This window comes from Ascaphus truei, unplaced genomic scaffold, assembly GCF_040206685.1.
Source record: "Ascaphus truei isolate aAscTru1 unplaced genomic scaffold, aAscTru1.hap1 HAP1_SCAFFOLD_447, whole genome shotgun sequence".
NCBI classification, from domain to species: domain Eukaryota; kingdom Metazoa; phylum Chordata; class Amphibia; order Anura; family Ascaphidae; genus Ascaphus; species Ascaphus truei.
The window spans coordinates 199,499-226,203 of NW_027456778.1; the positions used below are offsets into that span (position 1 = coordinate 199,499).

Consider the following 26,705-nt stretch of genomic DNA (forward strand, 5'->3'; position numbering starts at 1 on the left):
GACCATAATGTTCCCCCCCCTACCCACCAACCAAGCAATCTCTCACTGCCCCTAACCCATACCCTGACCATAATGTTCCCCCCTATCCACCAACCGAGCAATCTCTCACTGCCCCTAACCCATACCCTGACCATAATGTTCCCCCCGCCTACCCACCAACCAAGCAATCTCTCACTGCCCCTAACCCATACCCTGACCATAATGTCCCCACCCCTACCCACCAACCAAGCAATCTCTCACTGCCCCTAACCCATAGCCTGACCATAATGTCCCCACCCCTACCCACCAACCAAGCAATCTCTCACTGCATCTTACCCATACCCTGACCATAATGTTCCCCCCCTACCCACCAACCAAGCAATCTCTCACTGCCCCTAACCCATACCCTGACCATAATGTTCCCACCCCTACCCACCAACCAAGCAATCTCTCACTGCCCCTAACCCATAACCTGACCATAATGTCCCCCCCCCTACCCACCAACCACGCAATCTCTCACTGCCCCTAACCCATACCCTGACCATAATGTTCCCACCCTATCCACCAACCAAGCAATCTCTCACTGCACCTAACCATAATGTTCCCCCCTACCCACCAACCAAGCAATCTCTCACTGCCCCTAACCCATAACCTGACCATAATGTCCCCCCCACCCACCAACCAAGCAATCTCTCACTGCCCCTAACCCATAACCTGACCATAATGTTCCCCCCCTACCCACCAACCAAGCAATCTCTCACTGCCCCTAACCCATAACCTGACCATAATGTTCCCCCCTACCCACCAACCAAGCAATCTCTCACTGCCCCTAACCCATACCCTGACCATAATGTTCCCCCCCTACCCACCAACCAAGCAATCTCTCACTGCCCCTAACCCATACCCTGACCATAATGTTCCCCCCTACCCACCAACCAAGCAATCTCTCACTGCCCCTAACCCATAACCTGACCATAATGTTCCCCCCTACCCACCAACCAAGCAATCTCTCACTGCCCCTAACCCATAACCTGACCATAATGTCCCCCCCCCTACCCACCAACCAAGCAATCTCTCACTGCCCCTAACCCATACCCTGACCATAATGTTCCCCCCCCACCCACCAACCAAGCAATCTCTCACTGCCCCTAACCCATACCCTGACCATAATGTCCCCCCCTACCCACCAACCAAGCAATCTCTCACTGCCCCTAACCCATAACCTGACCATAATGTCCCCCCCCCTACCCACCAACCAAGCAATCTCTCACTGCCCCTAACCCATACCCTGACCATAATGTTCCCCCCTACCCACCAACCAAGCAATCTCTCACTGCCCCTAACCCATACCCTGACCATAATGTTCCCCCCCCTACCCACCAACCAAGCAATCTCTCACTGCCCCTAACCCATACCCTGACCATAATGTTCCCCCCCTACCCACCAACCAAGCAATCTCTCACTGCCCCTAACCCATACCCTGACCATAATGTTCCCCCCTACCCACCAACCAAGCAATCTCTCACTGCCCCTAACCCATACCCTGACCATAATGTTCCCCCCCCTACCCACCAACCAAGCAATCTCTCACTGCCCCTAACCCATAACCTGACCATAATGTTCCCCCCCTACCCACCAACCAAGCAATCTCTCACTGCCCCTAACCCATACCCTGACCATAATGTTCCCCCCCTACTCACCAACCAAGCAATCTCTCACTGCCCCTAACACATACCCTGACCATAATGTCCCCCCCTACCCACCAACCAAGCAATCTCTCACTGCACCTAACCCATACCCTGACCATAATGTCCCCCCCTACCCACCAACCAAGCAATCTCTCACTGCCCCTAACCCATACCCTGACCATAATGTTCCCCCCCTACCCACCAACCAAGCAATCTCTCACTGCACCTAACCCATACCCTGACCAAAATGTCCCCCCCCCCTACCCACCAACCAAGCAATCTCTCACTGCCCCTAACCCATACCCTGACCATAATGTTCCCCCCTACCCACCAACCAAGCAATCTCTCACTGCCCCTAACCCATACCCTGACCATAATGTCCCCCCCTACCCACCAACCAAGCAATCTCTCACTGCCCCTAACCCATACCCTGACCATAATGTTCCCCCCCTACCCACCAACCAAGCAAGCTCTCACTGCCCCTAACCCATAACCTGACCATAATGTTCCCACCCCTACCCACCAACCAAGCAAGCTCTCACTGCCCCTAACCCATACCCTGACCATAATGTTCCCCCCTATCCACCAACCGAGCAATCTCTCACTGCCCCTAACCCATAACCTGACCATAATGTTCCCCACCCCTACCCACCAACCAAGCAATCTCTCACTGCCCCTAACCCATACCCTGACCATAATGTCCCCCCCCTACCCACCAACCAAGCAATCTCTCACTGCCCCTAACCCATACCCTGACCATAATGTCCCCCCCCTACCCACCAACCAAGCAATCTCTCACTGCCCCTAACCCATAACCTGACCATAATGTCCCCCCCCTACTCACCAACCAAGCAATCTCTCACTGCCCCTAACCCATACCCTGACCATAATGTCCCCCCCCCTACTCACCAACCAAGCAATCTCTCACTGCCCCTAACCCATACCCTGACCATAATGTTCCCCCCCTACCCACCAACCAAGCAAGCTCTCACTGCCCCTAACCCATAACCTGACCATAATGTTCCCCCCCCACCCACCAACCAAGCAATCTCTCACTGCCCCTAACCCATAACCTGACCATAATGTCCCCTCCCCTACCCACCAACCAAGCAATCTCTCACTGCCCCTAACCCATACCCTGACCATAATGTTCCCTCCCTACCCACCAACCAAGCAATCTCTCACTGCCCCTAACCCATACCCTGACCATAATGTTCCCTCCCCTACCCACCAACCAAGCAATCTCTCACTGCCCCTAACCCATAACCCGACCCTAATGTCCCCTCCCTACCCACCAACCAAGCAATCTCTCACTGCCCCTAACCCATAACCTGACCATAATGTTCCCCCCCCTACCCACCAACCAAGCAATCTCTCACTGCCCCTAACCCATACCCTGACCATAATGTCCCCCCTACCCACCAACCAAGCAAGCTCATTGCACCTAACCCATACCCTGACCATAATGTTCCCCCCCTACTCACCAACCAAGCAATCTCTCACTGCCCCTAACCCATACCCTGACCATAATGTTCCACCCCTACCCACCAACCAAGCAATCTCTCACTGCCCCTAACCCATACCTTGACCATAATGTTCCCACCCCTACCCACCAACCAAGCAAGCTCATTGCACCTAACCCATACCGACCATAATGTCCCCCCCCCCTACCCACCAACCAAGCAATCTCTCACTGCCCCTAACCCATACCCTGACCATAATGTTCCCCCCCTACCCACCAACCAAGCAATCTCTCACGGCCCCTAACCCATACCCTGACCATAATGTCCCCCCCCTACCCACCAACCAAGCAATCTCTCACTGCCCCTAACCCATAACCTGACCATAATGTTCCCCCCCTACCCACCAACCAAGCAATCTCTCACTGCCCCTAACCCATAACCTGACCATAATGTCCCCCCCTACCCACCAACCAAGCAATCTCTCACTGCCCCTAACCCATAACCTGACCATAATGTTCCCCCCCTACCCACCAACCAAGCAATCTCTCACTGCCCCTAACCCATAACCTGCCCATAATGTTCCCACCCCCACCCACCAACCAAGCAATCTCTCACTGCCCCTAACCCATACCCTGACCATAATGTCCCCCCCTACCCACCAACCAAGCAATCTCTCACTGCCCCTAACCCATAACCTGACCATAATGTTCCCCCCCTACCCACCAACCAAGCAATCTCTCACTGCCCCTAACCCATACCCTGACCATAATGTCCCACCCTACCCACCAACCAAGCAATCTCTCACTGCCCCTAACCCATACCCTGACCATAATGTCCCACCCTACCCACCAACCAAGCAATCTCTTACTGCCCCTAACCCATACCCTGACCATAATGTCCCACCCTACCCACCAACCAAGCAATCTCTCACTGCCCCTAACCCATAACCTGACCATAATGTCCCCACCCCTACCCACCAACCAAGCAATCTCTCACTGCCCCTAACCCATAACCCAACCATAATGTTCCCCCCTACCCACCAACCAAGAAAGCTCTCACTGCCCCTAACCCATAACCCGACCATAATATTCCCACCCCTACCCACCAACCAAGCAATCTCTCACTGCCCCTAACCCATACCCTGCCCATAATGTCCCCCCCTACCCACCAACCAAGCAATCTCTCACTGCCCCTAACCCATACCCTGACCATAATGTTCCCCCCCTACCCACCAACCATGCAATCTCTTACTGCCCCTAACCCATACCCTGACCATAATGTTCCCCCCCTACCCACCAACCAAGCAATCTCTCACTGCCCTTAACCCATACCCTGACCATAATGTCCCCACCCCTACCCATCAACCAAGCAATCTCTCACTGCCCCTAACCCATACCCTGACCATAATGTCCCCACCCCTACCCACCAACCAAGCAATCTCTCACTGCCCCTAACCCATACCCTGACCATAATGTTCCCCCCTACCCACCAACCAAGCAATCTCTCACTGCCCCTAACCCATAACCTGACCATAATGTTCCTACCCCCACCCAGCAACCAAGCAATCTCTCACTGCCCCTAACCCATAACCTGACCATAATGTTCCCCCCTACCCACCAACCAAGCAATCTCTTACTGCCCCTAACCCATAACCTGACCATAATGTCCCCCCCCTACCCACCAACCGAGCAATCTCTCACTGCCCCTAACCCATACCCTGACCATAATGTTCCCCCCGCCTACCCACCAACCAAGCAATCTCTCACTGCCCCTAACCCATACCCTGACCATAATGCCCCCCACCCCTACCCACCAACCAAGCAATCTCTCACTGCCCCTAACCCATAACCTGACCATAATGTTCCCCCCCACCCACCAACCAAGCAATCTCTCACTGCCCCTAACCCATACCCTGACCATAATGTCCCCCCCCTACCCACCAACCAAGCAATCTCTCACTGCCCCTAACCCATACCCTGACCATAATGTCCCCCCCCTACCCACCAACCAAGCAATCTCTCACTGCCCCTAACCCATAACCTGACCATAATGTTTCCCCCCCCTACCCACCAACCAAGCAATCTCTTACTGCCCCTAACCCATACCCTGACCATAATGTTCCCCCCCTACCCACCAACCATGCAATCTCTTACTGCCCCTAACCCATACCCTGACCATAATGTTCCCCCCCTACCCACCAACCAAGCAATCTCTCACTGCCCCTAACCCATAACCTGACCATAATGCCCCACCCTACCCACTAACCACGCAATCTCTCACTGCCCCTAACCCATACCCTGACCATAATGTTCCCACCCCTACCCACTAACCACGCAATCTCTCACTGCCCTTAACCCATACCCTGACCATAATGTCCCCACCCCTACCCATCAACCAAGCAATCTCTCACTGCCCCTAACCCATACCCTGACCATAATGTTCCCACCCCTACCCACCAACCAAGCAATCTCTCACTGCCCCTAACCCATACCCTGACCATAATGTTCCCCCCTACCCACCAACCAAGCAATCTCTTACTGCCCCTAACCCATAACCTGACCATAATGTTTCCCCCCCCTACCCACCAACCAAGCAATCTCTCAATGCCCCTAACCCATACCCTGACCATAATGTTCCCCCCCTACCCACCAACCAAGCAATCTCTCACTGCACCTAACCCATAACCTGACCATAATGTTCCCACCCCTACCCACCAACCAAGCAATCTCTCACTGCCCCTAACCCATACCCTGACCATAATGTTCCCCCCGCCTACCCACCAACCAAGCAATCTCTCACTGCCCCTAACCCATACCCTGACCATAATGCCCCCCACCCCTACCCACCAACCAAGCAATCTCTCACTGCCCCTAACCCATAACCTGACCATAATGTTCCCCCCCACCCACCAACCAAGCAATCTCTCACTGCCCCTAACACATACCCTGACCATAATGTCCCCACCCCTACCCACCAACCAAGCAATCTCTCACTGCATCTAACCCATACCCTGACCATAATGTTCCCCCCCTACCCACCAACCAAGCAATCTCTCACTGCCCCTAACCCATACCCTGACCATAATGTTCCCACCCCTACCCACCAACCACGCAATCTCTCACTGCCCCTAACCCATACCCTGACCATAATGTTCCCCCCCTACCCACCAACCAAGCAATCTCTCACTGCCCCTAACCCATAACCTGACCATAATGTTCCCCCCCTACCCACCAACCAAGCAATCTCTCACTGCCCCTAACCCATAACCTGACCATAATGTTCCCCCCCTACCCACCAACCAAGCAATCTCTCACTGCCCCTAACCCATACCCTGACCATAATGTCCCCCCCTACCCACCAACCAAGCAATCTCTCACTGCCCCTAACCCATAACCTGACCATAATGTCCCCCCCTACCCACCAACCAAGCAATCTCTCACTGCCCCTAACCCATACCCTGACCATAATGTTCCCACCCCTACCCACCAACCAAGCAAGCTCATTGCACTTAACCCATACCCTGACCATAATGTTCCCCCCTACCCACCAACCAAGCAATCTCTCACTGCCCCTAACCCATAACCTGACCATAATGTTCCCCCCCTACCCACCAACCAAGCAATCTCTCACTGCCCCTAACCCATAACCTGACCATAATGTTCCCCCCCTACCCACCAACCAAGCAATCTCTCACTGCCCCTAACCCATAACCTGACCATAATGTTCCCACCCTACCCACCAACCAAGCAATCTCTCACTGCCCCTAACCCATACCCTGACCATAATGTTCCCTCCCCTACCCACCAACCAAGCAATCTCTCACTGCACCTAACCCATACCCTGACCATAATGTTCCCTCCCCTACCCACCAACCAAGCAATCTCTCACTGCACCTAACCCATACCCTGACCATAATGTTCCCCCCCTACCCACCAACCAAGCAATCTCTCACTGCCCCTAACCCATACCCTGACCATAATGTTCCCCCCGCCTACCCACCAACCAAGCAATCTCTCACTGCCCCTAACCCATAACCTGACCATAATGTTCCCCCCCTACCCACCAACCAAGCAATCTCTCACTGCCCCTAACCCATACCCTGACCATAATGTTCCCCCCTACCCACCAACCAAGCAATCTCTCACTGCCCCTAACCCATACCCTGACCATAATGTTCCCCCCTATCCACCAACCGAGCAATCTCTCACTGCCCCTAACCCATAACCTGACCATAATGTCCCCCCCTACCCACCAACCAAGCAATCTCTCACTGCCCCTAACCCATACCCTGACCATAATGTTCCCACCCCTACCCACCAACCAAGCAAGCTCATTGCACTTAACCCATACCCTGACCATAATGTTCCCCCCTACCCACCAACCAAGCAATCTCTCACTGCCCCTAACCCATAACCTGACCATAATGTTCCCCCCCTACCCACCAACCAAGCAATCTCTCACTGCCCCTAACCCATAACCTGACCATAATGTTCCCCCCCTACCCACCAACCAAGCAATCTCTCACTGCCCCTAACCCATAACCTGACCATAATGTTCCCACCCTACCCACCAACCAAGCAATCTCTCACTGCCCCTAACCCATACCCTGACCATAATGTTCCCTCCCCTACCCACCAACCAAGCAATCTCTCACTGCACCTAACCCATACCCTGACCATAATGTTCCCTCCCCTACCCACCAACCAAGCAATCTCTCACTGCACCTAACCCATACCCTGACCATAATGTTCCCCCCCTACCCACCAACCAAGCAATCTCTCACTGCCCCTAACCCATACCCTGACCATAATGTTCCCCCCCGCCTACCCACCAACCAAGCAATCTCTCACTGCCCCTAACCCATAACCTGACCATAATGTTCCCCCCCTACCCACCAACCAAGCAATCTCTCACTGCCCCTAACCCATACCCTGACCATAATGTTCCCCCCTACCCACCAACCAAGCAATCTCTCACTGCCCCTAACCCATACCCTGACCATAATGTTCCCCCCTATCCACCAACCGAGCAATCTCTCACTGCCCCTAACCCATACCCTGACCATAATGTCCCCACCCCTACCCACCAACCAAGCAATCTCTCACTGCCCCTAACCCATACCCTGACCATAATGTTCCCCCCGCCTACCCACCAACCAAGCAATCTCTCACTGCCCCTAACCCATACCCTGACCATAATGTCCCCACCCCTACCCACCAACCAAGCAATCTCTCACTGCCCCTAACCCATAGCCTGACCATAATGTCCCCACCCCTACCCACCAACCAAGCAATCTCTCACTGCATTTAACCCATACCCTGACCATAATGTTCCCCCCCTACCCACCAACCAAGCAATCTCTCACTGCCCCTAACCCATACCCTGACCATAATGTTCCCACCCCTACCCACCAACCACGCAATCTCTCACTGCCCCTAACCCATACCCTGACCATAATGTTCCCACCCTATCCACCAACCAAGCAATCTCTCACTGCACCTAACCCATACCCTGACCATAATGTTCCCCCCCCTACCCACCAACCAAGCAATCTCTCACTGCCCCTAACCCATACCCTGACCATAATGTCCCCCCCTACCCACCAACCAAGCAATCTCTCACTGCCCCTAACCCATAACCTGACCATAATGTCCCCCCCTACCCACCAACCAAGCAATCTCTCACTGCCCCTAACCCATAACCTGACCGTAATGTCCCACCCCTACCCACCAACCAAGCAATCTCTCACTGCCCCTAACCCATAACCTGACCATAATGTTCCCCCCCTACCCACCAACCAAGCAAGCTCTCACTGCACCTAACCCATACCCTGACCATAATGTTCCCCCCCTACCCACCAACCAAGCAATCTCTCACTGCCCCTAACCCATACCCTGACCATAATGTTCCCCCCTACCCACCAACCAAGCAATCTCTCACTGCACCTAACCCATAACCTGACCATAATGTTCCCCCCCTACCCACCAACCAAGCAATCTCTCACTGCCCCTAACCCATACCCTGACCATAATTTTCCCTCCCTACCCACCAACCAAGCAATCTCTCACTGCCCCTAACCCATAACCTGACCATTATGTTCCCACCCCTACCCACCAACCAAGCAATCTCTCACTGCCCCTAACCCATAACCTGACCATAATGTTCCCCCCCTACCCACCAACCAAGCAATCTCTCACTGCCCCTAACCCATACCCTGACCATAATGTTCCCCCCCTACCCACCAACCAAGCAATCTCTCACTGCCCCTAACCCATAACCTGACCATAATGTTCCCCCCCCTACCCACCAACCAAGCAATCTCTCACTGCCCCTAACCCATAACCTGACCATAATGTTCCCCCCCTACCCACCAACCAAGCAATCTCTCACTGCCCCTAACCCATAACCTGACCATAATGTTCCCCCCCTACCCACCAACCAAGCAATCTCTCACTGCACCTAACCCATACCCTGACCATAATGTTCCCCACCCCTACCCACCAACCAAGCAATCTCTCACTGCCCCTAACCCATAACCTGACCATAATGTTCCCTCCCCTACCCACCAACCAAGCAATCTCTCACTGCCCCTAACCCATACCCTGACCATAATGTTCCCCACCCCTACCCACCAACCAAGCAATCTCTCACTGCCCCTAACCCATACCCTGACCATAATGTCCCCCCCCTACCCACCAACCAAGCAATCTCTCACTGCCCCTAACCCATACCCTGACCATAATGTTCCCCCCCTACCCACCAACCAAGCAAGCTCTCACTGCCCCTAACCCATAACCTGACCATAATGTTCCCCCCCCACCCACCAACCAAGCAATCTCTCACTGCCCCTAACCCATAACCTGACCATAATGTCCCCTCCCCTACCCACCAACCAAGCAATCTCTCACTGCCCCTAACCCATACCCTGACCATAATGTTCCCTCCCTACCCACCAACCAAGCAATCTCTCACTGCCCCTAACCCATACCCTGACCATAATGTTCCCTCCCCTACCCACCAACCAAGCAATCTCTCACTGCCCCTAACCCATAACCCGACCCTAATGTCCCCTCCCTACCCACCAACCAAGCAATCTCTCACTGCCCCTAACCCATAACCTGACCATAATGTTCCCCCCCCTACCCACCAACCAAGCAATCTCTCACTGCCCCTAACCCATACCCTGACCATAATGTCCCCCCTACCCACCAACCAAGCAAGCTCATTGCACCTAACCCATACCCTGACCATAATGTTCCCCCCCTACTCACCAACCAAGCAATCTCTCACTGCCCCTAACCCATACCCTGACCATAATGTTCCACCCCTACCCACCAACCAAGCAATCTCTCACTGCCCCTAACCCATACCTTGACCATAATGTTCCCACCCCTACCCACCAACCAAGCAAGCTCATTGCACCTAACCCATACCGACCATAATGTCCCCCCCCCTACCCACCAACCAAGCAATCTCTCACTGCCCCTAACCCATACCCTGACCATAATGTTCCCCCCCTACCCACCAACCAAGCAATCTCTCACGGCCCCTAACCCATACCCTGACCATAATGTCCCCCCCCTACCCACCAACCAAGCAATCTCTCACTGCCCCTAACCCATAACCTGACCATAATGTTCCCCCCCTACCCACCAACCAAGCAATCTCTCACTGCCCCTAACCCATAACCTGACCATAATGTCCCCCCCTACCCACCAACCAAGCAATCTCTCACTGCCCCTAACCCATAACCTGACCATAATGTTCCCCCCCTACCCACCAACCAAGCAATCTCTCACTGCCCCTAACCCATAACCTGCCCATAATGTTCCCACCCCCACCCACCAACCAAGCAATCTCTCACTGCCCCTAACCCATACCCTGACCATAATGTCCCCCCCTACCCACCAACCAAGCAATCTCTCACTGCCCCTAACCCATAACCTGACCATAATGTTCCCCCCCTACCCACCAACCAAGCAATCTCTCACTGCCCCTAACCCATACCCTGACCATAATGTCCCACCCTACCCACCAACCAAGCAATCTCTCACTGCCCCTAACCCATACCCTGACCATAATGTCCCACCCTACCCACCAACCAAGCAATCTCTTACTGCCCCTAACCCATACCCTGACCATAATGTCCCACCCTACCCACCAACCAAGCAATCTCTCACTGCCCCTAACCCATAACCTGACCATAATGTCCCCACCCCTACCCACCAACCAAGCAATCTCTCACTACCCCTAACCCATAACCCAACCATAATGTTCCCCCCTACCCACCAACCAAGAAAGCTCTCACTGCCCCTAACCCATAACCCGACCATAATATTCCCACCCCTACCCACCAACCAAGCAATCTCTCACTGCCCCTAACCCATAACCTGACCATAATGTCCCCCCCCCTACCCACCAACCAAGCAATCTCTCACTGCCCCTAACCCATACCCTGACCATAATGTCCCCCCCTACCCACCAACCAAGCAATCTCTCACTGCACCTAACCCATAACCTGACCATAATGCCCCCCCCCCACCCACAAACCAAGCAATCTCTCACTGCACCTAACCCATAACCTGACCATAATGTCCCCCCCCTACCCACCAACCAAGCTCTCACTGCCCCTAACCCATAACCTGACCATAATGTTCCCCCCCTACCCACCAACCAAGCAATCTCTCACTGCACCTAACCCATAACCTGACCATAATGTTCCCCCCTACCCACCAACCAAGCAATCTCTCACTGCCCCTAACCCATAACCTGACCATAATGTCCCCCCCTACTCACCAACCAAGCAATCTCTCACTGCACCTAACCCATAACCTGACCATAATGCCCCCCCTACCCACCAACCATTATATATTGATAGATCCTGTGTATATGGCCATGTATACATTATATATACATATATCCAGTGTATATGGCCCTGTATATTATATACATATATCCTATGTATATTGCCCTGTATACATTATATATACATAGAACCTGAGTATATGACCCAGTATACATTATATATACATATATCCTGTGTATATGGCCCTGTATACATTATATATACATATATCCTGTTTATATGGCCATGTATACATTATATATACATAGATCCTGTGTATATGGCCCTGTATAATTATATATACATATATCCTGTTTATATGGCCCTGTATACATTATATATACATAGATCCTGTGTATATGGCCCTGTATACATTATATATACATAGATTCTGTGTATATGGCCCTGTATACATTATATACACATATCCTGTGTATATTGCCCTGTATACATTATATATACACATATCCTGTGTATATGACCCAGCATACATTATATATATATACACATATATCCTGTGTATATGGCCCTGTATACATTATATATACACATATCCTGTGTATATGGCCCTGTATACATTATATATACACATATCCTGTGTATATGGCCCTGTATACATTATATATACACATATCCTGTGTATATGGTCCTGTATACATTATACACACACATATCCTGTGTATATGGCCCTGTATACATTATATATACACATATCCTGTGTATATGGTCCTGTATATATTAAATATACACATATCCTGTGTATATGGCCCTGTATACATTATATATACACATATCCTGTGTATATGGACAGCTTAAGGGCTGGAGGACCCTAGCACGTCCCGTCTGTCCATTTTCTTCCCTCTCTATGGTGTGGCCACGCCCTTCAAGTCACGTGATCCCAACTTCTCATTCCCTGGGATAAACAATCCCGCGGGTCACATTGGGGGTGCCCCTTTTAATAAAATTCAGCTGCTTCCCCTCTTTTTCTTTGCAGCGATACATAGCCCTTTAATATATTGCTATTATTAGGTGATTGCCGGGATTCGCCTTTAAGAGCTTGTCAGATTACTGGCGTTTACCTCTTTTAAGTACCCCTCCATAACGCGTTGGTCTGGCCCACCACTCCTATCGCTTCGCGCATTGAGCGGAAGAAACCATTCGTGCGGGGGGGGGGGGTGATTGATCTACATAATGAAACAATGCCTGCCCTGCTCAGCCTAACGTTTTCCTTACTAAACGTGTATATTCATATTAATAACCCTCCCTTCATCCCAGCGCATTCAGGAGCGGCTTCCCCTTACCGCCCCCCTCTCCGGCTATGGAACAGTCCACTAACCCTCTTGGAAACCGGAAACAGTCTAGGAAAAAAACCCGGAAGCGGCGAAACCGGAAGCGGGGAAACCGGAAGCGGGGATTGAGGAACAGAGACAGAGACACAGACAGAGAGCTCCAGCTACACTCAGTGTATAATATGATATTATATGTATATATACACATACACACGTATACACATAAATACATATACACACATATACACATACAAACATATATACATACACACATACACACACACACACACACACTGTCATGTAATATATCTATACTGGGATATAATATACTATACTGTAATATACATATATCTATACTGGGATATAGTATATACTGTCATTATATATATACACTTTACTGGGATATACTATCATGTGATATGTGCTGGGATATAATATACTATAATGTAATATGTACTGGGATATAATATACTGTGATATGTACTGGGATATAATATACTATAATGTAATATGTACTGGGATATAATATACCATACTGGGATATAATATACTGTGATATGTACTTGGATATAATATACTATACTGTGATATGTACTGGGATATAATATACTATAATGTAATATGTACTGGGATATAATATACCATACTGGGATATAATATACTGTGATATGTACTTGGATATAATATACTATACTGTGATATGTACTGGGATATAATATACTATAATGTAATATGTACTGGGATATAATATACCATACTGGGATATAATATACTGTGATATGTACTTGGATATAATATACTATACTGTGATATGTACTGGGATAAAATATACTGTAATATGTACTGGGATATAATATACTATAATGTGATATGTACTGGGATATAATATACTGTAATATGTACTGGGATATAATATACTATAATGTAATATGTACTGGGATATAATATACCATACTGGGATATAATATACTGTGATATGTACTTGGATATAATATACTATACTGTGATATGTACTGGGATAAAATATACTGTAATATGTACTGGGATATAATATACTATAATGTGATATGTACTGGGATATAATATACTATAATGTGATATGTACTGGGATATAATATACTATAATGTAATATGTACTGGGATATAATATACTATACTGTGATATGTACTGGGATAATATACTATAATGTGATATGTACTGGGATATAATATACTATTCTGTGATATGTACTGGGATATAATATACTATACTGTGATATGTACTGGGATATAATATACTATACTGTGATATGTACTGGGATATAATATACTGTGATATGTACTGGGATATAATATACTATACTGCAATATGTACTGGGATATAATATACTATACTGCAATATGTACTGGGATATAATATACTATACTGCAATATGTACTGGGATATAATATACTATACTGCAATATGTACTGGGATATAATATACTATACTGCAATATGTACTGGGATATAATATACTATACTGTAATATGTACTGGGATATAATATACTGTGATATGTACTGGGATATAATATACTATACTGTGATATATACTGGGATATAATATACTATACTGCAATATGTACTGGGATATAATATACTATACTGCAATATGTACTGGGATATAATATACTATACTGTAATATGTACTGGGATATAATACACTGTGATATGTACTGGGATATAATATACCATACTGTAATATGTACTGGTATATAATATACTGTAATATGTACTGGGATATAATCTACTATACTGTAATATGTACTGGGATATAATATACTATACTGTAATATGTACTGGATATAATATACCATACTGTAATAAGTACTGGGATATAATATACTATACAGTAATATATCGTGAAATAATATACTGTAATATGTACTGGGATATAATATACTGTAATGTGAGGTATAATATAATGATATGTGAGATAATCGGGATATCTGATGTAATTTAATGACGTGTTATATTATATAATTAAATCATTATATTATATCACGTCATTATTACATACATGGCTATATTCTATATTTATGCAATATATCATGATTATAATATGATATAATATAATGTGTGATATATAATTATATGTGAGATAATATATCACTATCATCTCATATCATGAGAGAGAGATATAAAATGATATGAGATGATAGTGATACCTACAGTATGCTTTAATATACACAGTTGTGTGAAAAAGAAAGTACACCCTCTTTGAATTCTATGCTTTTACATATCAGGACATAATAACAATCATCTGTTCCTTAGCAGGTCTAAAAATTAGGTAAATACAACCTCAGATGAACAACAACACATGACATATTACACCGTGTGTGTGTGTGTGTGTACACACATGACATATTACACTGTGTCATGATTTATTTAACACAAATAAAGCCAAAATGGAGAAGCTATGTGTGAAAAACTAAGTACACCTTATGGTTCAATAGCTTGTAGAACCACCTTTAGCAGCAATAACTTGAAGTAATCGTTTCTGTATGACTTTATCAGTCTCTCACATCGCTGTGGAGGAATTTTGGCCCACTCTTCTTTACAACATTGCTTCAGTTCATTGAGGTTTGTGGGCATTTGTTTATGCACAGCTCTCTTAAGGTCCAGCCACAGCATTTCAATCGGGTTGAGGTCTGGACTTTGACTGGGCCATTGCACACCTTGATTCTTTTCTTTTTCAGCCATTCTGTTGTAGATTTGCTGGTGTGCTTGGGATCATTGTCCTGTTGCATGACCCAATTTTGGCCAAGCTTTAGCTGTCGGACAGATGGCCTCACATTTGACTCTAGAATACTTTGGTATACAGAGGAGTTCATGGTCGACTCAATGACTGCAAGGTTCCCAGGTCCTGTGGCTGCAAAACAAGCCCAAATAATCACCCCTCCACCACTGTGCTTGCCAGTTGGTATGAGGTGTTTGTGCTGATATGCTGTGTTTGGTTTTCGCCAAACGTGGCGCTGTACATTATGGCCAAACATCTCCACTTTGGTCTCGTCTGTCCAAAGGACATTGTTCCAGAAGTCTTGTGGTTTGTTCAGATGCACCTTTGCAAACCTAAGCCGTGCTGCCATGTTCTTTTTAGAGAGAAGAGGCTTTCTCCTGGCAACCCGTCCAAACAAACCATACTTGTTCAGTCTTTTTCTAATTGTACTGTCATGAACTTTAACATGTAACATGCTAACTGAGGCCTGTAGAGTCTGAGATGTAACTCTTGTGTTTTTTGCAATTTCTCTGAGGATTGCACGGTCTGACCTTGGGGTGAATTTGCTGGGACGTCCACTCCTGGGAAGATTGGCAACTGTCTTGAATGTTTTCCACTTCTGAATAATCTTTCTCACTGTAGAATGATGGACTTTAAATTGTTTGGAAATGGCCTTATAACCCTTCCTAGATTGGGCAGCAACAATTGCTTCTCTAAGATCATTGCTGATGTCTTTCCTCCTTGGCATTGTGTTAACACACACCTGAATGCTCCAGACCAGCAAACTGCTAAAACCTCGGCTTTTATACAGGTGGTCATACGCGCTGATGATCAATTAATCAAGGGCATTTGATAAGCAGCACCTGTCTGCTACTTGGCATCTTAATTCCTATGGAAGCAGTAAGGGTGTACTTAGTTTTTCACACATGGCTTCTCCATTTTGTCTTTATTTTTGTTCAATAAATCATGGCACGGTGTAATATGTCATGTGTACACACACACACACACACAGACACACACGGTGTAATATGTCGTGTTGTTGTTTATCTGAGGCTGTATTTACCTCATTGTAAGACCTGGAACAGAGGGAATGGAGGAAATGCCAGGAAGTGAAGGAGAAATGACACATGTCTGACACACATTTATTGTTGTCTTCTCTCTCCCCCACTCTCTCTCCCCCCTCCCTCTCTCTCCCTCCCTCTCTCTCCCTCCCTCTCTCTCCCTCTCTCTCCCTCCCCCTCCCTCCCTCTCTCTCCCTCTCCCTCCCTCTCCCCCCCTCTCCTCCCCTCTCTCCCCCACTTCCCCCCTCTCTCTCCCCCACTTCCCCCCCTCTCTCCCCCACTTCCCCCCCCTCTCTCCCCCACTTCCCCCCCTCTCTCTCCCCCACTTCCCCCCCTCTCTCTCCCCCACTTCCCCCCTCTCTCTCCCCCACTTCCCCCCCTCTCTCTCCCCCACTTCCCCCCCTCTCTCTCCCCCACTTCCCCCCCTCTCTCTCCCCACTTCCCCCCCTCTCTCTCCCCCACTTCCCCCCCTCTCTCTCCCACACTTCCCCCCCTCTCTCTCCCACACTTCCCCCCTCTCTCCCACACTTCCCCCTCTCTCCCCTGTCTCTCCCCACTTCCCCCCCTCTCTCCCCCACTTCCCCCATCTCTCGCCTCCACTTCCCCATCTCTCTCCTCCACTTCCCCCTCTCTCTCCTCCACTTCCCCCCCTCTCCTCCATTCCCCCCTCTCTCTCCCCCACTTCCCCCCCTCTCTCTCCCCCACTTCCCCCCCTCTCTCCCCCACTCCCCCCTCTCTCCCCCACTCCCCCCTCTCTCTCCCCCACTTCCCCCCCTCTCTTTCCCCCACTTCCCCCCTCTCTCTCCCCCCCCTCTTTCCCCCACTTCCCCCCCTCTCCCCCACTTCCCCCATTTCCCCCCTCTCTCCCCCCCCACTTCCCCCCTCTCTCCCCCCCACTTCCCCCCTCTCTCCACCCCACTTCCCCCATCTCTCTCCCCCACTTCCCCCCTCTCTCTCCTCCACTTCCCCCCTCTCTCTCCCCCACTTCCCCCCTCTCTCTCTCCACTTCCCCCCTCTCTCTCCCCCTCCACTTCCCCCCTCTCTCTACCCCTCCACTTCCCCCCTCTCTCTCTCTCTCTCCCCCTCCACTTCCCCCCCTCTCTCTCTCTCCCCCTCCACTTCCCCCCTCTCTCTCTCTCCCCCTCCACTTCCCCTCTCTCTCCCCTCGCCCCCAGGCTCCTGATAGTCTGCGGGCAGGCGGGGGAGGGGAGCGCCCACCATGAGTGAACTGGATCAGCTGCGTCAGGAGGCTGAGCAACTTCGCAACCAGATCCGGGTGAGGGGGGGGGGGTCACCCTGATAGCGCCCTATTCACCCTGATAGCGCCCTATTCACCCTGACAGCGCCCTATTCACCCTGACAGCGCCCTATTCACCCTGATAGCGCCCTATTCACCCTGATAGCGCCCTATTCACCCTGACAGCGCCCTATTCACCCTGATAGCGCCCTATTCACCCTGATAGCGCCCTATTCACCCTGACAACGCCCTATTCACCCTGATAGCGCCCTATTCACCCTGACAGCGCCCTATTCACCCTGATAGCGCCCTATTCACCCTGACAGCGCCCTATTCACCCTGATAGCGCCCTATTCACCCTGACAGCGCCCTATTCACCCTGACAACGCCCTATTCACCCTGACAGCGCCCTATTCACCCTGACAGCGCCCTATTCACCCTGACAGCGCCCTATTCACCCTGACAGCGCCCTATTCACCCTGATAGCGCCCTATCACCCTGATAGCGCCCTATTCACCCTGACAGCGCCCTATTCACCTGACAGCGCCCTATTCACCCTGACAGCGCCCTATTCACCCTGATAACGCCCTATTCACCCTGATAGCGCCCTATTCACCCTGATAGCGCCCTATTCACCCTGACAACGCCCTATTCACCCTGACAGCGCCCTATTCACCCTGATAGCGCCCTATTCACCCTGATAGCGCCCTATTCACCCTGACAGCGCCCTATTCACCCTGACAGCGCCCTATTCACCCTGACAGCGCCCTATTCACCCTGACAACGCCCTATTCACCCTGACAGCGCCCTATTCACCCTGATAGCGCCCTATTCACCCTGACAGCGCCCTATTCACCCTGATAGCGCCCTATTCACCCTGACAGCGCCCTATTCACCCTGATAGCGCCCTATTCACCCTGACAGCGCCCTATTCACCCTGACAGCGCCCTATTCACCCTGACAGCGCCCTATTCACCCTGACAGCGCCCTATTCACCCTGACAGCGCCCTATTCACCCTGACAGCGCCCTATTCACCCTGACAACGCCCTATTCACCCTGACAGCGCCCTATTCACCCTGATAGCGCCCTATTCACCCTGACAGCGCCCTATTCACCCTGACAGCGCCCTATTCACCCTGACAACGCCCTATTCACCCTGACAGCGCCCTATTCACCCTGATAACGCCCTATTCACCCTGATAGCGCCCTATTCACCCTGACAGCGCCCTATTCACCCTGACAACGCCCTATTCACCCTGATAGCGCCCTATTCACCCTGATAGCGCCCTATTCACCCTGACAGCGCCCTATTCACCCTGATAACGCCCTATTCACCCTGACAGCGCCCTATTCACCCTGATAGCGCCCTATTCACCCTGATAGCGCCCTATTCACCCTGATAGCGCCCTATTCACCCTGACAGCGCCCTATTCACCCTGACAGCGCCCTATTCACCCTGATAGCGCCCTATTCACCCTGATAACGCCCTATTCACCCTGATAGCGCCCTATTCACCCTGATAGCGCCCTATTCACCCTGACAGCGCCCTATTCACCCTGATAACGCCCTATTCACCCTGACAGCGCCCTATTCACCCTGATAACGCCCTATTCACCCTGACAGCGCCCAGCCTTATTTCAGTGCCATTTCCTGCTCCATTGGGATGTTATTCTCAGTGTTTCCTCACATAGGCCTCACAGCCTGGAGTAAAGTATCCCGGCCTGCTGCTAACTTCCTGCTCTCTCCTCCTCCTACCCCCCCTCCCTCCTACAGGATGCCAGGAAGCGTGCGGAGACTCCACCCTCACCCAGGTACTCTACCCCCCCCATCTCCTACCCCCCTCCCCCCCTCATCCTCCTCCCCCCATCTTCTACCCTACCCTCCCCTCCTACCCCCCTCCCCCCCATCTCCTACCCTCCCCCCCATCTCCTACCCCACTCCCCCCCTCATCCTCCTACCCCCTCCCCATCTCCTACCCCCCTCCCCCCCATTTCCCACCCCCCTCCCCCCTCATCCTCCTCCCCCCCATCTCCTACCCCCCCTCATCCTCCTACCCCCCTCCCCCCATCTCCTACCCCCCTCCCCCCCATCTCCTACCCTACCTCCCCCCTCCCTCCTACAGGATGCCAGGAAAGCGTGCGGAGACTCCACCCTCACCCAGGTACCCCCCCCTCATCCTCCCCCCCTCATCCTCCCCCCTCATCCTCCCCCCCTCATCCTCCCCCCTCTCCTCCCCCCCCTCATCCTCCCCCCCTCATCCTCCTCCCCCTCCACCCTCATCCTCCTCCCCCCTCCCCCCATATCCTCCTACCCTACCCCCCATCTCCTACCCCCCCATCTCCCACCCCCCTCTCCTCCTACCCACCTCCCCCCCTCATCTTCCTCCACCCTCCCCCCTCATCCTCCCCATCTCCTCCCCCCCTCCCCCCTCATCCTACTCCCCCTCCCCATCTCCTACCCCCCTCCACCCCTCATCCTCCCCCCCCTCCCCATCTCCCACCCCCCTCCCCCCATCTCCCACCCCCTCCCCCTCATCCTCCTACCCCCTCTCCCACTCATCTCCTACCCCTCCCCCCCCCTCCTCCTCCCCCCCTCCCCCCCCCATCTCCTACCCTACCCCCCATCCTCCTCCCCCCTCCCCATCTCCTACCCCCCTCTCCCCCATCTCCCACCCCCTCCCCCCTCATCCTCCTCCCCCCTCCCCATCTCCTACCCTACCCCCCCTCATCCTCCTCCCCCCATCTCCTACCCCCCCTCATCCTCCTACCCCCTCCCCCTCATCCTCCTACCCCCCCCATCTCCTACCCCCCTCCCCCCCCATCTCCTACCCCCCTCCCCCCATCTCCTACCCCCCTCCCCCCATATCCTACCCTACCTCCCCCCCATATCCTACCCTACCTCCCCCCCCTCCCTCCTACAGGATGCCAGGAAAGCGTGCCGAGACTCAAACCTCACCCAGGTACTCTACCCCCCCCATCTCCTTCCCCCCTCCCCCCTCCTACTCCTTCCAAGCCCTCCACCTCCCTATCTCCCCTCCCTCTCCTTCTCCTACGCCACCCCCCTTCCTCCCTCCTCCCCGCCTCCCCTCCCTCCTCCTCCCCCCTCCTCCTCCTCCCTCCCTTTCCCCCCCCCCCTCTCTCACTCCCCGGTCTCCCCCTCAGATTACGGCCGGTCTGGACCCGTTGGCCGTATTCAGATGAGGACTCGTCGGACGCTGCGCGGGCATCTCGCCAAGATCTACGCCATGCACTGGGCACCGACTCCAGGTGAGAGGGCGCTGACCGCAGAGCGGCGCTCCGTGTGCGAGGGGGCGCTGACGCAGAGCGGCGCTCCGTGTGCGAGGGGGCGCTGACCGCAGAGCGGCGCTCCGTGTGCGAGGGGGCGCTGACCGCAGAGCGGCGCTCCGTGTGCGAGGGGGCGCTGACCGCAGAGCGGCGCTCCGTGTGCGAGGGGGCGCTGACCGCAGAGAGGGCGCTGACCGCAGAGAGGGCGCTGACCGCAGAGAGGGCGCTGACCGCAGAGAGGGCGCTGACCGCAGAGAGGGCGCTGACCGCAGAGAGGGCGCTGACCGCAGAGGGGGCGCTGACCGCAGAGGGGGCGCTGACCGCAGAGGGGGCGCTGACCGCAGAGGGGACGCTCCGTGTGCGAGGGGGCGCTGACCGCAGAGCGGACGCTCCGTGTGCGAGGGGGCGCTGACCGCAGAGCGGCGCTCCGTGTGCGAGGTGGCGCTGACCGCAGAGCGGCCGCTCCGTGTGCGAGGGGGCGCTGACCGCAGAGCGGCCGCTCCGTGTGCGAGGGGGCGCTGACCGCAGAGCGGCGCTCCGTGTGCGAGGGGGCGCTGACCGCAGAGCGGCCGCTCCGTGTGCGAGGGGGCGCTGACCGCAGAGCGGCGCTCCGTGTGCGAGGGGGCGCTGACCGCAGAGCGGCGCTCCGTGTGCGAGGGGGCGCTGACCGCAGAGCGGCCGCTCCGTGTGCGAGGGGGCGCTGACCGCAGAGCGGCGCTCCGTGTGCGAGGGGGCGCTGACCGCAGAGCGGCCGCTCCGTGTGCGAGGGGGCGCTGACCGCAGAGAGGGTGCTGACCGCAGAGCGGCCGCACCGTGTGCGAGGGGGCGCTGACCGCAGAGCGGACGCTCCGTGTGCGAGGGGGCGCTGACCGCAGAGGGGACGCTCCGTGTGCGAGGGGGCGCTGACCGCAGAGCGGACGCTCCGTGTGCGAGGGGGCGCTGACCGCAGAGCGGCCGCTCCGTGTGCGAGGGGGCGCTGACCGCAGAGCGGACGCTCCGTGTGCGAGGGGGCGCTGACCGCAAAGCGGACGCTCCGTGTGCGAGGGGGCGCTGACCGCAGAGCGGACGCTCCGTGTGCGAGGGGGCGCTGACCGCAGAGCGGACGCTCCGTGTGCGAGGGGGCGCTGACCGCAGAGCGGACGCTCCGTGTGCGAGGGGCGGCTCTGTCTGTAATGTTAGTGCGTTATTTAATATATGTATCTGTGTGTAATATATATATATATCCCCACTCCACACATTAACATGCAACTCTACTCTTCTTCCTCCCCCGTCTCTGCTTCCTTCCCCGTCTCTGCTTCCTTCCCCCGTCTCTGCTTCCTCCCCCCGTCTCTGCTTCCTTCCCCGTCTCTGCTTCCTTCCCCATCTCTGCTTCCTTCCCCCGTCTCTGCTTCCTTCCCCCGTCTCTGCTTCCTTCCCCGTCTCTGCTTCCTTCCCCCGTCTCTGCTTCCTTCCCCCGTCTCTGCTTCCTTCCCCCGTCTCTGCTTCCTCCCCCCGTCTCTGCTTCCTTCCCCGTCTCTGCTTCCTCCCCCCGTCTCTGCTTCCTTCCCCCGTCTCTGCTTCCTTCCCCGTCTCTGCTTCCTCCCCCCGTCTCTGCTTCCTCCCCCCGTCTCTTCTTCCTTCCCCCCGTCTCTTCTTCCTCCCCCCGTCTCTGCTTCCTCCCCCCGTCTCTGCTTCCTCCCCCCGTCTCTTCTTCCTTCCCCCGTCTCTTCTTCTTCCTCCCCCCATATCTCTTCTTCTTTCTTCCTGCTCTCTCCCCCCCCCCAGGCTGCTGGTTAGTGCATCCAAGATGGCAAGTTAATTATCTGGGACAGTTACACTACAAACAAGGTGAGGGGTCCCCTCTTCCCGCTGTCCCCCATCCCTTCTCCGCTCCTCCCCATCCTCCTTGCTGTCCCCCCTCCCCTCTTCCTGCTATCCCCCTCCACTCCTCCCTCCCCTCCTCCCGCTGACCGGACGCCCTCTCCTCCCCCTCCCCCAATCTCCTGGTCCCCCCTCCTCCCCCCACTTCCTCCACCCCCCTGCCCCCTCCCCCTCCCCCCTCCCCTGGTCAGGAAATGACAGGCGGCGGTGGAGGTGAGTTTCCTCCTCCTCCTCCTCCACCCCCTCCTCCTCCCCCTCCTCCCCCCTCCACCCCCTCCTCCCCCCTCCACCCCCTCCTCCCCACCTCCTCCCCCCTCCACCCCCCCCTCCTACCCCCTCCTCCCCCTCCTCCCCCTCCTCCCCAGGTCTCTGCGACCAGGAAAGGACAGGCGGCGGTGGGGGTGGGTTTCCTCCCCTCCTCCTCCCCCTCCTCCTCCTCCCCCTCCCCCCTCCCCCTCCCCCCTCCCCCTCCTACCCCTCCCCCTCCTCCCCAGGTCTCTGCGACCAGGAAGGGACAGGCGGCGGGGGGGGGTGGGTTTCCTCCCCTCCTCCTCCCCCTCCCCCTCCTGCCCCTCCCCCCTCCCCCTCCTCCCCTCCCCCTCCTCCCCTCCCCCTCCTCCCCAGGTCTCTGCGGCCAGGAAGGGACAGGCGGGGGGGGGGGGGGGGTTCCTCCCCTCCTCCTCCTGCCCCTCCCAATCCTCCCCCTCCTCCCCAGGTCTCTGCGACCAGGAAGGGACAGGCGGCGGGGGGGGGGGGGTTCCTCCCCTCCTCCCCCTCCCCCTCCTGCCCCCTCCTCCCCTCCCCCTCCCTCCCCTCCCCCTCCTCCCCAGGTCTCCGCGACCAGGAAGGGACAGGCGGCGGTGGGGGTTGGTTTCCTCCCTCTTCCTCCCCCTCCCTCCCCTCCCCCTCCTCCCCAGGTCTCCGCGACCAGGAAAGGACAGGGGCAGTGGGGGTTGGTTTCCTCGCCGACCCGTATGGGTCTGCGTACTGCCCGCGTCCCTCATCGTCTGATCCGGGAGATTAAAGATGCCATCCACCCCCCGACTCACGCACCTTCATCGCGGGTATTGCAGACCGGAGAGCCCTGGCCACCGATCACCCCCAGCTCTCCGGATCTTTCCGTGGGACCAAAGCCAGGGCAATCCCCTCGGGCTCCTCTCTCCCCCAACCCCCTCGGGCTCCTCTCTCCCCCAACCCCCTCGGGCTCCTCTCTCCCCCAACCCCCTCGGGCTCCTCTCTCCCCCAACCCCTCGGGCTCCTCTCTCCCCAACCCCCTCGGGCTCCTCTCTCCCCCAACCCCCTCGGGCTCCTCTCTCCCCCAACCCCCTCGGGCTCCTCTCTCCCCAACCCCCTCGGGCTCCTCTCTCCCCAACCCCCTCGGGCTCCTCTCGCCCCCATCCTCAGCCGGTTGTGGGATATGTCCCCGGCGTGTTTTCGCGGCATGCCGAGGAAAGGCCTGTACTCTCTCGTGCTCCATATACTGCGCTACCTCGCCCTCGTCGCCCGCCCCGATACCATCTGGAGGCGGGTTCTTCCTGCGAACGAGGGCGAGAGGCCCCGGTGGAGGGAACTCGATTCGGATTTGGTTCCCCGCCCGCCGGGGATTTGAGTTGGAGGGTCCTCCACGGTGCACTAAGCACGGGAGAGTACCTGCCCCACTTCAGGGACTCCCCCGCCAACTGCCCCTTCTGTGGCGAGCGCCAGACTGCAGCCCCTCTTATCCACCCCGAGGGGCCTTCTCCTGCTGTTCTGGCTGCACTTTTCCTGGCACTGGCTAAGCTAGCCATCTATAAGCCCAGGGATCTCCTCGTCAGCCTGCTCCTGGCACTGGCTAAGCTAGCCATTTATAAGCCCAGGGATCTCCTCGCCAGCCTGCTCCTGGCATTGGCTGAGCTGGCCATTTATAAGCCCAGGGATCTCCTCGCCAGCCTGCTCCCGGCACTGGCTAAGCTAGCCATTTATAAGCCCAGGGATCTCCTCGTCAGCCTGCTCCTGGCACTGGCTAAGCTAGCCATTTATAAGCCCAGGGATCTCCTCGCCAGCCTGCTCCTGGCATTGGCTAAGCTAGCCATTTATAAGCCCAGGGATCTCCTCGTCAGCCTGCTCCTGGCATTGGCTAAGCTAGCCATTTATAAGCCCAGGGATCTCCTCGCCAGCCTGCTCCTGGCATTGGCTAAGCTAGCCATTTATAAGCCCAGGGATCTCCTCGTCAGCCTGCTCCTGGCATTGGCTAAGCTAGCCATTTATAAGCCCAGGGATCTCCTCGCCAGCCTGCTCCTGGCACTGGCTAAGCTAGCCATTTATAAGCCCAGGGATCTCCTCGTCAGCCTGGCACTGGCTAAGCTAGCCATTTATAAGCCCAGGGATCTCCCCGCCAGCCTGCTCCTGGCACTGGCTAAGCTAGCCATTTATAAGCCCAGGGATCTCCTCGTCAGCCTGCTCCTGGCACTGGCTAAGCTAGCCATTTATAAGCCCAGGGATCTCCCCGCCAGCCTGCTCCTGGCATTGGCTAAGCTAGCCATTTATAAGCCCAGGGATCTCCCCGCCAGCCTGCTCCTGGCACTGGCTAAGCTAGCCATTTATAAGCCCAGGGATCTCCCCGCCAGCCTGCTCCTGGCACTGGCTAAGCTAGCCATTTATAAGCCCAGGGATCTCCTCGCCAGCTGCTCCTCGCACTGGCTAAGCTAGCCATTTATAAGCCCAGGGATCTCCTCGCCAGCCTGCTCCTGGCACTGGCTAAGCTAGCCATTTATAAGCCCAGGGATCTCCCCGCCAGCCTGCTCCTGGCACTGGCTAAGCTAGCCATTTATAAGCCCAGGGATCTCCCCGCCAGCCTGCTCCTGGCACTGGCTAAGCTAGCCATTTATAAGCCCAGGGATCTCCCCGCCAGCCTGCTCCTGGCACTGGCTAAGCTAGCCATTTATAAGCCCAGGGATCTCCTCGTCAGCCTGGCACTGGCATTGGCTAAGCTAGCCATTTATAAGCCAGGGATCTCCCCGTCAGCCTGCTCCTGGCACTGGCTAAGCTAGCCATTTATAAGCCCAGGGATCTCCCCGCCAGCCTGCTCCTGGCACTGGCTAAGCTAGCCATTTATAAGCCCAGGGATCTCCTCGCCAGCCTGCTCCTGGCACTGGCTAAGCTAGCCATTTATAAGCCCAGGGATCTCCTCGTCAGCCTGCTCCTCGCACTGGCTAAGCTAGCCATTTATAAGCCCAGGGATCTCCTCGTCAGCCTGCTCCTGGCACTGGCTAAGCTAGCCA

The 26,705-nt window shown here is 54.3% G+C and overlaps 1 long non-coding RNA gene across 1 annotated transcript; it reads left to right on the plus strand.

Moving 5' to 3' along the window:
- Nucleotides 1-13,303: 13,303 nt before the first annotated feature.
- On the plus strand, nt 13,304-23,414 carry LOC142484866 (uncharacterized). The gene is made up of 5 exons (XR_012798298.1): nt 13,304-13,439; nt 18,239-18,339; nt 20,424-20,462; nt 21,463-21,567; nt 23,350-23,414. It is a non-coding gene; the product is annotated as an uncharacterized LOC142484866 (long non-coding RNA).
- Nucleotides 23,415-26,705: the final 3,291 nt, after the last annotated feature.